Source organism: Pteropus vampyrus, unplaced genomic scaffold (genome assembly GCF_000151845.1).
Source record: "Pteropus vampyrus isolate Shadow unplaced genomic scaffold, Pvam_2.0 Scaffold1000005394, whole genome shotgun sequence".
Taxonomy (NCBI): Eukaryota; Metazoa; Chordata; class Mammalia; order Chiroptera; family Pteropodidae; genus Pteropus; species Pteropus vampyrus.
Window position 1 is genome coordinate 1 of NW_011919796.1, and position 16,293 is coordinate 16,293.

The window sequence follows — 16,293 nt, forward strand, 5'->3', positions numbered from 1 at the left end:
GCACCAGGATCAGTGCACCTTGCAGATGGTTGACACCAAACCAAACTCCTATAACATGGACAAGACAGAAAGAAACCACATCTGGTATAAAGAGAAGACCCACATCGTCTCCACAGACAACCAATGTACAGAGGATCGTTTCACTCCTGAACCCCAGAGGCCACCTGGAATAGCAGTTTCATAGGGAACTATGATTCTGTTCTATCCCTACAGTACCTCCTTATGGCAAAGAACACACAAAAAAACAGATGTAGGGGAGGAAAGGATTTTTTCTCGTAGGAAAAGCTCAATCGAGACAACCCTAGAGCTCCAAAAAGGAAGCACATAATTTTAACTGCCCATCTAAGGTACGATATATTCACACCACTTATATCTTCTAGCATACACTGCAGACAAGGAATGGAAACTTTTAAGTCGTGTTAGTCAACCCTAAAAACACTGATACGGGGAATGGAAGGAGGACCGAGATCGGTTACCAGGCTCATGTTAGCAGTTTCGGTGTCTACTACTAATATGATTATAACCAAAGCTTTTTTATCTTTCCTTCACCATTTTTAAGGAGGCAGGCTAGAAAACTGTAGTCTGTATTTTTTAATGTGGCCCTTTCCATGTTCTTTGTTTGTTTAGCTCGGTCTGCTCAGGCAGTTGTGGCCTGTGTTTACATTTCTCATCTCCTAAGGCATCTCCTTTTTTATGAAAATGACACGAAAGCCACAGTCACAGAAAACAATGACCACCCATGAAAAGAAAGTTTCAATAAAGGAAGCCGAGAGTGGCTAATTCCAAGTAGCTGGCTTCGCAAATATTTTCTTTACAACCATCTTAACATCTTAGTAAAAAAGACTGGCTACTCTTCTAAATTCATCCAAACCATGCAGAAATATACTAAAAGGCTGATGGGATAGATACACTGCTTACCTCTGCCAACACACCTGTGGTCTCTCTCACCTACAGTAGTTTTCAGGAGATAGCAGTATTCCAGCCATTAATTCTCCTGGTGCCTAAGCAGATGGCAGCTTTCTAGTTCTTAAATCCAATCTAAATGCTCCTTCAAGCCCAAGCATCTTTAAAAAACGAGGGAGGGAGGAGGGATGAAAACAGGCAGGATCCAAACTCTCCAAATTTCTTTATTCACAAATACTGTCTCCATCAATCGGAATCTCTATGAAAGTTGTTGTTAGACTTGGGGAAATGCGGGCTAGAATTAAGATAGAAGCGGTTTCCCATTACCTGTACACCGATGGACCCAAATATCTTCAGTTGCTATATAATATAAAGCAAAAAATAGATAAACCAATTTTAGTGCTTCTAGGCACGCTTACTATCTTACATCACAAATAACAAAAACCGGAGTTTTCCACACCAAAACAATCCTCTCCTAGTTCCTCTGATCAACCTACTATCCACACCCCACACCATTCCTTGCACACAGGGAGCTTCTCATAACCTTTCCCTCCCATGGCAGTCCCACCACACACCACCTGGGGGAGCCAAAGGGACACTGACTGCCTCACCACAATGGAACCACGAAAAAAGCCTCCTGAAACTTCTCTAGTGCTTAATAAAAATGAAGAGCAAAGTCTGCCTGCAGAAAGAATACGTGGTTCATGCTGGGTCGCAAGAACGGGAAGAGTCATGCCAGGTCACATGTGTCCATGCTCGGTCACATGAATGTGACTCAAAGGTAGGCGATGAAAAGCATGGAGAGATCGCGTTGGATTTAGCCCAGGAACCGACCACATCCCTCGAGCCTGAGTTCACAGACTGGCAAATTGTCCCAGGACCAGCATTCCCAGAACTCTTGTCCCGCTGATCCTAAAACCTCACCTCATGCCTGACCCCACCCTCTACCCCGCTGCACCCGAACTCCTCCTGAGACCAAACGGCCAGTCAAATCCGCACAAAGAGCTAGCTTCACAAATGTTTTTTTACTGCCAACCGAATTTTACAGGAGACGATGAACTCACACCACTTCTAACTTAGACCTAACAATGCAGACTGGGACTAGGATTTTTATTATACACTCACGTGGAATTTACATAAGCATAAAGATGAGAAGAGCTCAACAGGTAAGTTGTAGTGAGGCAACATGGAAAGCAATGGTACAGAGTAGGAGGGAGGTCAAAGCTGGTTACTGGGCTCCTACTTGGAGCCTTTCTGTCTATTGCTGAGATCTTTTATTTTTCGCAATTTTTAAGGAGGCGGGAGAAAGGAGAACAGGAATACACAGTGGAGACCTGTATTTTTAAAAGTGGCCCTTTTCAAACAGGCAGGAAACTTTCAATAAATAGTGTGAGTCACTAAGTCCAAGTTCTCACTTTTACTAATGGTTCACACCCATCTAAATGTATTAGAGGAAAATCCCTGACAGCACTTCACATTCTCGAAAACCCTGCAGAAATATACTACAAAGGAAAACAGGGTGAACAAGGAAGGGTACTGCTTACTTCTGCCAACACTCCTCCATCATTGCTGCTACAGCTGTGTACAGGAGCTAACAGTATCCCAAACATGAATTCTCCTGGTGCCATTACGAGATGGCAGCTTTCTTTCTCAAATCCACTTAACTGAACTTTCAAGCAGAAATCTTTTATCCACAGAGGGAGAAAGGGCGTCGAAAGGGGCAGGATCTAAGAAAGAGCAGGGATTCTCCAAATCTCTGTTCAGACTGAACTACTCCACCAAATAGCATATCTGTGGAAGATGTTAGATTGTAGCCTCTTCCTGTCTACAGATAAGGTGATAACGCTAAGGTATTTTAGTACTTCTTCCCAATTTGTAAGGACACAAAAAGAGGATTAGGGACATACGAATAAGACTTTGTGTTTTAAAAACTGGCACTTTCAAATTTTTTCCATTACTTTGGCTCAAAATGCCTCAGGCGGTAGTAGCTTGTATTTTCATTTCTGATAGACTCAGCAGGGAGACCCTAGAAAATGCTGAGACTTTCCTTGTAATTATGATCGGGCTTTGAAAAATCGTCCTCCATTTTTGTCAGATTTCTGATGTTTTTACATCTTTTGAAATCTGTTCCAACATTCTGAAACAGAGATAAGACAGAAGAACTACATAGATTAGTGATTATTAAACCAGACTGTTTTCAGACCCTGCAAGGTACTGCTACCTTTCGGAAACTGCCTGATCATCCCTATGGCCATACAAGGAGAAACCTACAGAACAAAGGAAGATTCATGCAGAGAATAATACAAAGTGTTTGTCCATACTGTTAATGTTTACAGTTACCATAAGAGGAAAACGGGAAAACAAAATTTAAGATGTACCCTACAATCTACTCCATTCTTGACTTGCCTTGTCCAGACTAAGAGATCAAAACTGATTCTCCAAATGTTCTATTAACGATATTTCTTAAAAGTTACGCCTTGTTGGGAAACTTGTTTTTTCCCTTCCACCTTTTTACCCTGATGTTGATATTACCATCGATTATAATACCCAAAAAGGTGAAGAAGTAATTCAAAAGCTTAAGAATAATTCAGTTTGCTTCTATCCATTTATTCTTATTCCTAACAGTATTAATGAAAAATTGCTATCGTGAGTTTCCAAAAATATTTTCAAAAATAAAAGGTTTTTCAATACAAACAATTGATCATCAACCCAATAACATTAGCAATGACATAAAGCAATAGGGCTTCTTACAGCTTAGCCAAGAAAGACCAGACTTCCTATCCCCATAGTATTTCCTTATCACAGCAGACAATACAAACACACAGGAAAACATAACCAGCTCCGCGAGGAAAGTTTCAGTAAAGAAAACTGGGAGACACTAAGTGCAAGTAGTTTGGCTTCAAAATAGTTTTCGTGCCCATCTACCTACACATATTAAAGAGAAAAAACTCGGCTACCTCTTCTAATTTATCCCAAACCCTGCAGATATCGACCGAAAAGGCTGACAGAGTAAACAAATATACATACTGCTTACCTCTTGGGCCACATGTCCAACATCTCTCAGCCAAAGCAATTTCCAGGAGTTAGTAGTATCCCGGCCATTAATTCTGGAGACAAAAAAAAAAAAAAAAAAAAGGCAACTTTCTAGTTTTCCCAAATTCAACAAAATATACCTTCAAGACCAACCATCTTTTATCGACATGGGAGGAGGGGCATGGAAAAAGGCGAGATCTAAAAATGAGCCCGCCAAATCTCCAAATCTCTTTGTTCTGGAAGACATGTCCACTATTTAGCATATCTACTGAAGGAGCACTTAGCCTGGGAGACAGGCAAACTGGAATTATGGTAGAAGCAATTCCCCATTAGATATAGACACAAACATCTTTAGTTTCTGTATATTATGAAGCAAAAGATAGATAAACAAGTCTTAAGCATGAAAATGAGAAGAGCTCAGCAGGTAAATTTTATTGAGGCATCCCAGAAAGCAATGGTAGAAAGTGGGAGGCAGGTCAAAGCTGTTTACTGGGCTCCTACTATTGGGGTGCGATCAATTCTAAGACCCACGGAATTGAGATGCATTGTGAGCCTTTATTAGCCAGCCGGCGACTGACTCTCTACCATGTAGGGTCAGAGGAGATAAGCCCGGAACTTACAGAGGAAGCAGCTTATGAAGCTTAAGACCATATCCTGCTGGTCTGCTGAACAAGCTAGCGAGCAGATTACAGAAAGCAGATGTTGGCTGCAAACATCTTACACAAAGATAAATGTTTCCAGGGTAACTCTTAGATCAAACAGGGCCTAGCAGGTAGCTTCGTTATCTGCATCCTGGTGGCTGTCAGTGCTTTCCTGGGGGCTGGCGCCTGAAGATATCACTTCCCTGTGACTGATATATTGGAAAGTTTTTCACTCCTATACTTCTTGGTGCCTGTCTATTGCTAAGGTGATTATGCTAAGATCTTTTAGTTATTTTTCACAGCTTTTGAGACAGGGAAAAGAGGAACGGGGATAGAAAATGAGGACCTGTGTTTTTACAATGGGCCCTCATCAAAATGGCAGGAAACTAAGTCCAAGCACTCTTTTCACTAATATTTTTCGTGCCCACCTAAATGTATTAGAGGAAAAAGACTGGCAGCACTTCGACATTCTCCAAAACCCAGCATATACAGAACACAAAGGCCGACAGGACAGACAAAGATACTTTTTACCTCTGCCAACACTCCAACATCATCGCTCTGCTACAGCTGTTTCCAGGAGCTAGCAGCATCCCAACCGTGAACTCCCCTGCTGCCATAACAAGATGGCAGCTTTCTAGTTTTCTCAATTCACTTAATGGAATCTTAAAAATCCTATCTTACAAATCCACTTAACAGAAAATCTCAGCGCGGGCATCTTTTACCACAAAGAAATGGGGAAGGGGCGAGGAAAGGGGCAAGGTCTACTAAAGAGCTGGAATCTCCAAATCTCTCTTCAGCCAAAACTTCTCCACCAATTATCATCTCTATAGAAGCTGTTAGCTTGGAGCTCCTTCCAGTCTACTTATAAGGTGATTACGCAAATTTTTTTTAGTACTTCTTCCACATTTTTAAGAGGGACAGGGAAAGACAATTAGGGATAGACAAAGGAGACTTGCCATTTTTAAAAGTGACCCTCTCAATTACTTTTCCTTAGTTTGACTCAAACTGCCTCAGGCAGTACTGGCCTGTGCTTGCATTTCTAACAGACTCAGCAGGAAGCCCCTGGAAGATGCTGACACTGTCCTTGTAGTTCTGATCTGACTTTACAAAATCAGCTTCCATTTTTGTCAGACTTCTAATCACCTTTTACATCCTTTAAAATCTCTTCCAACATCTAATAACGGATAAGGCAGGAGAACTAGACAAATTGGTAAATATTAAACAAGGCTGTTTCCAAAATCCACAAGGTACTGCTACCTTTAGGGAACCTGGCAGATCACCCCTAAGACCAGACAAGGAGAAACCTACAGAACGAAATTTCCTGCAGAGATTACTAACAACTTTTGGTCCATACTGTTAATGTTTACTCTTACCATAAGAGGAAACCAGGAAAACAAAAAATGTAAGATGCACCCTACACAATGTAACCCCAACGATTTATTCCATTTTTTACTTACTCAGCCCAGAACAAGTATATTTTGAAGTATTAATTCAAAAGCTTAATACTTCATTTTGCTTCTATCCATTCATTTTTAAAATGTGGTATTTCCACCAAGATTAATGAAGCAATTGCGATCATGAGTTTCCATAAATATTTTCCAAATTAAAAGATTTTCTAATAAAGAATAACTTTAGCAAAGACAAAAACAATTAAGGCTGTTTACAGCTTAGCTAAAGAAGCCAAGGCTTCCTATCCCCATGGTATTTCCTTCTTATAACAGCACGAAAGACGAAAGCACAGAAAACCATAACCACTGCGAGGACAGTTTCAATATAGAAAACTGGGAGTCACCTAGTGCAAATAGCTTGCCTCCACCAATAGTTTTCATGCACATCTAAATGTATTGGAGGGGAAAAAGTCAGCCAGCTCTTCTAAATTCTCCCAGACCGTGCAGAAATCGAGCAAAAAGGCTGACGGGGTAAACAAATATACTGCTTACCTCTGCCGACACACGTCCCAGATATCTCAGCTACAGTAGTTTCCAGGAGATAATATCCCAACAATTAATTTTCCTGGCGCCACGACAAAATGGCGACTTTCTAGTTTTCTCACGTTCAACTGCAGTACACCTTCAAGCCTAAGCATCTTTTATCAGCGAGGGAGGAGGGGCATGGAAAAAGGCAGGATCTGAAAAAGAGCCCGCCAAATCTCCAAATCTCTTTGTTCTGGAACACTTTCCACTATTTAGCATATCTATTGCAGGAGCACTTAGCCTGGGAGACAGGCAAACTGGAATTATGGTAGAAGCAATTCCCCATTACATGTAGACAAAAGAACAGGAACATCTTTAGTTTCTCTATAATGTGAAGCAAAAAAATAGATTGACTAATCTTTAGTGCTAGTCACCCTCACTATCTTATCCCTCAAGTTAAAAATCACATAACCAAAACTTTTCCACACAAAGCCATTGCTCTTCTGGGTGCTGTGAAGTTCAACCCTCTACCCAACACCCCACAGCAATGCTTGCACGCAAACCTTCTCCTGGCCATTGCCTCCCATGGAAGTCCCACCACCCACCACCTGGGGGCTGCAAAGGTACACTGACTACCTCCCCACAATGGCGCTTCCAAAAGTCTGGAAAACCTTCTCCAACGTGTTTAATGAAAAAAAGCAAAGTCTGCCTGCAGAAGCCACACCTGGGTTTGAGACAAGACATCACTTTTAAAATTCTTAATCTTTTAGCAGGAAATGAAGTAGGACATCTCTTGCAGAGTTCATCTTTTTAGTAAACCTAGTTAGGATTTCTTCCCTTCTTTCTCTGGAAAAAAAAGGCCCTCTCCCTCAAATCCTGGTAACTGCCCTGGCGACTCAGATCCTCTGACTATTGATAAGGATCATCAGACCATTGTTAAGAAGAAATGATGTTAAGCCAGGCAGGGCCCTTAAGAGTCTGATAGGGGAGGGGACTTTAAGCCAAAAGTCTTTCTTTTTGCTCTTTAAGAATTGTATTAACTGAGCCTGTTTCCCTTTACTCACTTAATACGCAAATCAATAATAGAAATTAATAGATGTATGATTTAAATAATAAGTTTGTATCTTGTTTTCCTTGTCTAGGGATTGAGGTGGCACTTCAGCAAGGAAACCAAGACCCCACCCTGACTGAGGCAGAAAGGGAAAGAGTTCCATGAAACCCCTGTAGTCAGGGACTATGGCCATTCTAAACAGGAAGCAGATACAGAAGAAGAGACCTCCCCTTCTTCAACATCCTGTGCTGGCTGGAAAATTACTGCTTGGCTATAGCCCATAGGAACACTGGCTATCGCTCATGGGAACACAGGCTATCACCCATGGGAACATAACATTCTAACAATAAGCTTTCTGCTTCTGTACCCCTGCTTGCACACCTGACCTGTGGGTTGGCAGGTAGTGAATAGGAGAAAAATAGACCTTTGTGTTTAACACAGAATGAGGAATGGGATTTAGGGCTTAAAAACCCTGTACCTCTACATTTCGGGGCTACTTAATTTGGGGTCTGCGTACCTCTGGCAGACCCAGCTGTCTGAATAAAGAGCCTGTTTCCTATAACTCACTGATTTCTGGTGGTCCGTGTGTCTTTCGGGGGCTGGCGGCTACAACAATCCATACTAATAAGGTGGTTCGTGGCTCTTAGAAAAGAGGTAGGCAGGACAGTTAGGGGGTTTCGGGTCTGCCCGCAAAGACACGGAGGTCATCCTATCCTAGACGGGGTCCACCCTAATCCACCCACAATTAAGCAAGCCAGAAGGCACTTTTTTTTTTTCTTCACTCACACAAAGAAATCAGTAGGCAGAGAATCAGGTACCAGTTTAAGCCAGTGACTGGCACAAGGGCAATGAAGACCCCAAAGCCCTTCACTCACATGGGTCTCATTAGACCATCATTATAATATGCTGCCTATGCCTGGAAGTTCATTCATATTATAACAGACTGAATGCTGGGAACAAACATGTTCAGAACGCAAAATGATGACTCACTGGGTGCTGTCAATCTTCCTTGTCAATCAAGGAAGCCCAGTCTAAGTAACCAAACACAGCAAAAAGGGATAAAAACCCTGAAGTCTTGGCTACTTGGCTACCACGCTTCTCTTGCTCAGGCCTGCTTCCACGTCTGGAAATGTACTTTCCGTCCTAAGAAAAACTTTTCTAATGTATTTCGGTGTCTTACTCAATTCTTTGTTCAGGACATCAAGAACCTGGACAACGTGCCAGGAGAGGACCCCATTCTCCAGTAATAATAACACAAAAGAAGGAAAAAAATACCATCTCTGGCGATGAGTTAAAGAGAGAGAGAGAGAGAGAGAGAGAGAGAGAGAGAGAGACCTTGAGACTTTAAGTCCAAGACGTTAGCTTCACAAATATTTTTTGACAACAATCTGAATGTATGAACAGACTGGCAGCACTTCTAAATTCTCCCAAACCCTGCAGAGATGGATCAAAGACTGACAGGGAAAATAAAAATACTGCTCTCCTCTGCCAACAGACGTTCGTGACCTCTCGGCTGCAGCAGTTTACAGGAGCTAGTGGGATCCCAACCGTTAGCCAACCTGGTGACAGAAGAAAAGTGCTCACTAGATTTCTCAAATTCAACTTCACTTGTCGTTCGAGTTTAAACATCTTTTATCGAGGGTAGGGAAAGAGGTGGAATCCAGATAAGAGCGGGAAATATTCAAATCTCAGTGTTTGCTCCACCCAGAAATAGGCACCCATTTTACAGCAATTAGCATGCCTATGATGGCTGTCAGCAAGGGGGAAAGGCAAGGGGAAATTAGGATAGAGGCAACTCCTCCATAATATGGGCAAGACTCAGAATACCTTAGTTCTTCTAGAATACGAAACAAGAAATAGATAAACCTATGTTTACTCCTTACCTATCTTACACCAAACATGAAAATAAGAAAAGGAAGAACTTTCCATATCGAGCCGTATCTCTGCTGGGTCCTTTGAAAGGCGACCCTTCTCCCCAAATCCCTACTCAGTCCTAATGAAGAAGGGCCCGGTTGGGACCCTGCAGTAGAGGACACACAGCATCCCAGGCTTCACTTTTCCGTGCACTGTAGCTTAACAATAGACTGTCCCCCCTGGCTTCAGGTCGCTCCTCCCATGTTTGCCAGTGCCCCTTATGCCCTCACATATTGGCCTTGTACTGGAATGGAGAAACCGCCTCCAAGTCTCCACTCTCCCATCCCCCAGGCGCCCCGTCTGCCCCTAACACACATGCTAGAACTGAGTTAGAGAAATTGCCTCCAGGTCTCTACTGGCCCCTATGCAAGTGGGAGGGAAAAAAGGTTCTATGGAAATTAACTTCACAAGGTAATCAGATCACAGATCCCTACCTGGACGGGCCCTAGTCGATAGTCACAATGCCACACCAACCCTTTCTTTAGTAAAACCTTTAAGAAAGTCCTGACCATTGGTGTTCTCCAACTACATAAACAGAGCTTTCAAATAACAGTAAATCCCCTTGAAGGGGTTATTCACCCTCGAAGAACACACAATCTGGTGAGCTATTCTGTATCCATCCCGCTTTGCTTTTCACCACATACGTGTAATCTTTCTTATGTGCTTTCCATAATCATAACTGCCTAAAAGGAGTAGCAAAATCGATTCCCTACAGGATCTGAGATCTTGCTCTGTGGCACATGTCATCAGTTTTGCTCAAATAAACTCTCATATGTGTTCTCTACAGGTTTAGAAAGTTTTTACATCTACACCAGTTACCCACGTGGATGAAGACGATGGAGACTTTCACCTCTAGGTCTCTCCTCACGGGTCCCCCAAGGACCTGTTGGGCCCTTCACACACTGGGCTAAACGGGGATGGAGACCTCACCAACTCTCTACTATCTCATTTTCTGGGCACCCTCTTTAATCCTCAAATGCTGGCTGCATCTGGGATGGAGGAGAAATCCTCTCCGGGTCTGTCCTTACCCATATGCTGACGTAACTACCCTTCAAGCTGCCTGGAGCAAAAACTGAGACATCTCTCTTAGGAGGGTGTATCCCCTAGCTCCCAACCTCAGGAGCCCCTGTGCCCCTCATATAACACATGACATGTAAACATTGAGGAAAAAAAATTGCCTAATAAGAAGGGTTCCTGGTGCTTATCTGGGCTCAAATTTTAAAAAAGAGCCTAGCAGCCTTTCTACCAAGGGGTACTTCATGTAAACCACACTTCAGGGAGAAGCTTTCACTGACCTGCCTGTCTCCAGGACTGAAGCTGAAATTGTCTTGCGAGAGCGGAGCAAAGCATCTGATGACATCGGAGCTCGTAGAGCAGAGCTCTCGCTTTAGAGGGAACAGGCCCCAGAGTCACCTCGCTTTAGGCCCTCCTTACAGCCATGCTTTCCCACAGCCATGATGCTTCATGACTGACCTGAAGCTCTACTGAGCCGCTCCACAGCCTTGCTGTTCTCATAGCTGTGCTTTATCACGATTCAGCTATTTATACTCAATAAAGTATCTACCCCCTTCACTGCACCGTGTTGTTGACTAACGGGAACCAATGACCATTAACTGAAAAATACCAGATTCTGGCTGGAGCCAGAATCGGGACCCCAGATACAGATCCTGGAACCTGGACACCAAAGTGGACCCCGCATTCAAAGACAGACCCCCAGACCGCAAGACCTGGACCCTGCGGCAGACCACAGAACCTAGATCCAAAGCTATGCCCCAATCAAAACCCAGGAACAATGCCCAGGATGCAGGACACCAGATGCCAGAGGCTTGACACTGGACCACAGACCCAGGATCCCAGATTACAGACACGAGACTCTGGAGCCAGAGCTGGACCTGGACACTACAGCCAGACCCACCGGACCACGAGTCTCCAACATAGATGCACAGCTGGACTATGGACTAAACCTCAGAACCTGGAGATGGCCCCCAGAGCCATAACCAGGGAGTTTAGAGGCAGACGCCCCCAGGATCAGACCTGGACACAGGACTCCAATTGCCAGCTGATTGGAATCTTCCTCGTCATTGGCATTGTAATTTGAGGTTTTCGATTCCCTAGGGGCTGCGGCCGTCTCATAGGACCCCAGCCATAACCGCCGTTTAGCCCACATTGTATGTTTTGGAGCTTCCGACCTAACAGGGACTAAGCAGGTATTTTAGGACATAAAATTTCAGGTTGTCGTTAAGAATTGGGGATGTGCTGCCATGATAAGAATCCTTACCTTCCGCCGGCCTGTGTCAGATGCCCGAGCATCTCTTCATCTGCAGCGGCATCACAGGAAAGTGAGGTGTCCCAGCGATGAGTTGATCTTGCTCACGGTGCCAACTGCCGAGGAGAAATACATTTTCCTTCACCCTCAAGGCTCTCCTGTCTGGTCTAATAATCAAATAGATGTGAGAAAGATGAGCGCAAGAAAATAATGCGATTTAATGCATTCGTATGTATGAGAACCCCACCCACGTGAGAGTCAGAGACTCCACATGCAAGAGAGATAGAGGAATAATACAATGACGACTTGGGCATATAAGACATCTTGAGCTAGGGATATGGTAAGGTGCCTGGGGAGTTTCAAAGGGTCATTACTTTGCCCAGCCCTATAGGAGGGTCGGATGGAGATGCTGGCTGAGGGTCTCCTATTATATGGGCAATTAGTTCTGGATAATTAAAGGATGGGGCAGTAGTTTCTCATCAGCCAGAAGATGAACTTTCCCTTAGCTGGAAACAATCTGAACATCTCTGGGGGACCTGTTCTGAACTCCCACACCTTCATTTTAAAATGACTGGACAAGAAGGATAAGATTATCTAAAAGGAGAGTTGTAGCTAAACTACTTCCGGCAGGTGAATAATTAAGTTTACCTGTGAACATAGCTAATGTTTCCTCTCAGTTTTTGTGAAAAGGCATTTACGATTTGTATTTGTCCTTGGCGAGGGGGCCTTGGAGCCACAGAAGCAGTCTGTGCTTTCAAAAACACTCTAGACCTTCATTTTCTTCTTTAGTATATTATTCTAAAACGATATTAAATGATTCACTTAATAAGTGACAAAGCAAAACTTTGGTTCTTAGGATTGAAGAAATTATCTCTTAAGTCATCGAGCAGTTGATTAAGACGGAAAACTATTTTAAGAAAGCAGTCTTTGATTTCTAGGCAGAAAACTTTTCCTAATATCTTATCTGGAGCAGAAGGATGCAGGAAAACTTTGTCCTTCTAAAGAAAGAATAACTCAACTCTGCTTCTACAAAAGTTTTCTCTTGATATTTAAATTTTTTCCTTGGTGAAACTTATTCCAATCTCATTCAACTTAACTGTCTATAAAATTTCCTCTCCCAAGATGTCACCTCACAAACCCCCTACAATACTCCTTTTCACAGATTTTTTTTACGGTTTTCCTCGTTCCCATTCTGCAAGAACCAGCCTTACGTTAGGACAAAGTTAATTTCCTTTCCCTCTGAAGGTTTAAGGAAGAGCAGGAAACCTCCAAAGCTCTTTGTTCACACAGGACTCAACTCGATTAGCATATCTATGGAAGGAGCCGTTAGCCTGGGGCAAGGCAGGTTAGAATTAAGGTAGAAGCAATTCCCATTGCATTCAGACCAATACACTCTAATATCTTTAACTCCTCTGTACTATGAAGCAAAAGATAGACACGCTTGCATTCAGTACTCTTCATCCTCACTACCTGACACCACGAAATTAAAATAAAAGAAGAAGAATTTTCCACACCGAGCTGGTTCCTCTCCCGAGTCCTCTAAAGACTGACACCCCGTATTGTCACCCCTCAGCACGCCTGGGACATAAAGCTTCTCCTAGCAGCTCCGAGGGTCTGCAGAAGTCCAGGAACTGCCTCAGCACAGTGGAGCCACCAGAAGCCTCAAGAAACTTCGTGGGATTCTTGAAAAGGTGAAGCCGTGTCTGCGTGCACGAGAAGCCACCTGCTCTACGTGGGTTTCCGCTGGGTCAAGCAGAACTGTGAGGGTTCCGTGGGGGTCTCTTGATCTGAGTGACCCACTGTAAATGCACACAGCCTGAAGACCAGACACTGGTGAAGGCTGTTCCACACTGATTGACGGATTGACCCAGGACCCGTCCCTTGGCTCCTCCCCATTGTCTCTCAGTACCTCAAGGCACCCCAGGCCCTCACCTCACACTGGCGGACTGATCCAAACCACCGCCTGGTTTAGCCTGAGCCCTTGCGATTGGACATTTGAAGGCCGTGCTGTGCATTTCCCTGCAGGTCCACCCCATCCTTCCACCCACACGCCCCTGGAGCTCAACCCCATTTTTAACCCTCTGTAGCCATCACTGTAAACCATAACCAAAATCCTAACCATAATGCTAAACTAAAGTAAGGAAGTGGGAAGAGAATTAAAATCTTAAATCGAGCTACATTCAGAGACTCATCCGCTCGGTGGTCAGGCCACGAGGGCACCTGCAGAGCAAAGGAAGATTTCTGCTGGAATTGCTAACGACCCATCTCCCACACCTGTAAAGGGGAAACAGGAAAAACAGAGCCTTTAAGTGTCTGCCCTACACAAAATCAAATCATTTATTCCCTGTGTCTAAAACCATAGACAACCTGTGGATGAATGGCTGGGAACTGCCAGCAGGCTTTTCACGCTGTAAACTCTTAACCTTTCTCAATGTTTGTCCATAGCGAAGGAAATGGATAAACAAAGTCTTTAAACTCTAACTCACGGGAACAAAAGAATGAAATATAAACTAGACTTACCCACAATCCACGGAGCTTTTTCCTTGTCTTGGCTTTTTGTCTTTGCTATTTCTAGTCTTTGCTTTTCCCCTTTTTACAATAAACTTTCCTGTTGACTCTAACTATGGTATGCATGTTGAATTCTTTCTACACTTTCCACCAAAGAACCTACTCTTCTCTCAGGGGAGGGGTTGTCTCCCCCCACTCGGGGAAGTTTGCCCTGTCCTGCCTCAAACTATAACCATAATGCATTACCCATAAATGATATCCATAAACCATAACCAACATGACATATCTAGAAACCCTAAATGTAATCCGTAATCTATCACGAAAAACAGTAAACTACACATAACCATAAACGGTAACCGTAAACCATAACCAAACTATAATGCATAACCTGAACCCCTAACTCAGCCCCAAACTTCATCCCAGCCCCAACCCTTATCTTAGCCCTCTAAACCATTAACATTTTAGATATAGAACTTCCTACAAAACTTAAAAAAAAGGTATTAGAGCAAGTAAACAATTTTGGCAGAGTTACAGGACTAAATATCAATAAACCACAATCTGTTTTACTCATATGTGAGCAAGGAATAATCTTGAGAAGAATTTAAGTAAATAATCACATTTTAAATAATGTCACTGTTTTGAAATGTTTTGAAATGGATTTAATCAAACTGCAGGATTCGTACACTGAAAATTGAAGCCTTCTCATGGTAATGGAAAGAATTAACACTGTTTAGATAGCAATAGTACATAGCTGATGCACAGATTCGATATGATTCCTATGAAAATTTAGAGGTCTTTGGGGAAAATGTACATTTATATAAAATTTCCAGGGACCCCAAAAAGCTGCAACACTCTTCAAAAAGAAAATCAAAGTTGGAGGCTCATACTTCCCAATTTTAATTCTTAATAGAAAGCGACAGTGATTAAAACATTGTGACACTGGCATAAAGAGATACAGATAGATCAATGAAACTGAATGGAAAGCCCAGAAATAAACCCACACAACTACAGTCAATTGATTTTTGACAAGGGCGGACAACATTAAAATGGCTAAAAAAGGGTCTCTTCAAAAATGGAGCCAGGCAAGCAGCCATCCACACGAAGAGAAATGAAATGGGATCCTAACCTCACGGCACATGCAAAAGTTAATTCAAAATTAATAAACGGCTTACATAGACAAAGTAAAATTATAAACTCTCAAAGAAAACAGAGATAGATTTTCATGACCTCGATTTTACGAATGTTTTCTTAGAACAGACACCAAACAGAAACAACTAAAGAAGAAATAAATAAATTCAATGTCCTCAAAATGAAAACCTTACGTGCATCAAAAGGAGCTACCCAGAAAGTGAAAAGACAGGCTGCAGAATGGAAGGAAATAGTTGCACATTATATCTCTGATCAGAGTCTGTTATCCAGAAGAAAGAACTTTTAAAAGTCATTGACAAAAAGACAAACGGGAGAATTTTAAAATGGACAAGGGATTTGATTACACCCTTCTCCAGAGAAGACCTACGATTTGACCAACAGACACACGAAAAGATGTTAAACATCGTCAGTCGTGATGGAAATGCCAATTAAAACTACAATGTGATGCAGCTTCACTCACACTGGAATGGCTGTAATTGAGAACACCAAAAATAACAAACATTGGCAATGATATAGAAAAACGGGAACCCTTAGATGTTGCCCGTGCAGGTGTAAAACTATGAATGACCATCACTTAATTTAAATAACAAAACCTTAAAAGTTTCAGCTCACCAGAGACACCTAGAAAAAACTTTTAAATGTACATGTACAAATAATTATTGCTAAATAGTTGACCTAAAAATCTTTATTAGTATCTATTTTATTAGATAAAACTATGATCGCAAACCCAAAAAATATGTTGAATTTTGCTAATATACAAAATATCAAGAAAAATCAAAGCTATTTTCATTATATACTTTGTAACATAGCTAAATTAAACTTATTTTTGTAGACCCAGCTAAAACATATATAGTTTATGTTAATAACTTTCAAAAACATTCTACGTAATCCAACCGAACTTAACCAAGCTTTAAT

The 16,293-nt window shown here is 42.4% G+C and overlaps 1 long non-coding RNA gene across 2 annotated transcripts; it reads right to left on the bottom strand.

Annotated features, from left to right (window-relative positions):
* Positions 1–923: 923 nt before the first annotated feature.
* Positions 924–12,431, bottom strand: LOC111735688. Of its 2 annotated transcripts, none has more exons than XR_002778921.1 (3): positions 6,518–6,943; positions 3,938–4,010; positions 924–1,064 (listed from the first exon to the last, which is right to left on the bottom strand). It is a non-coding gene; the product is annotated as an uncharacterized LOC111735688 (long non-coding RNA). The 2 variants fall into 2 exon arrangements; XR_002778920.1 differs by lacking the exons at positions 924–1,064; positions 6,518–6,943 and adding exons at positions 11,734–11,888; positions 12,370–12,431 and having other exon boundaries at positions 3,824–4,010.
* Between the last annotated feature and the right edge of the window lie 3,862 nt (positions 12,432–16,293).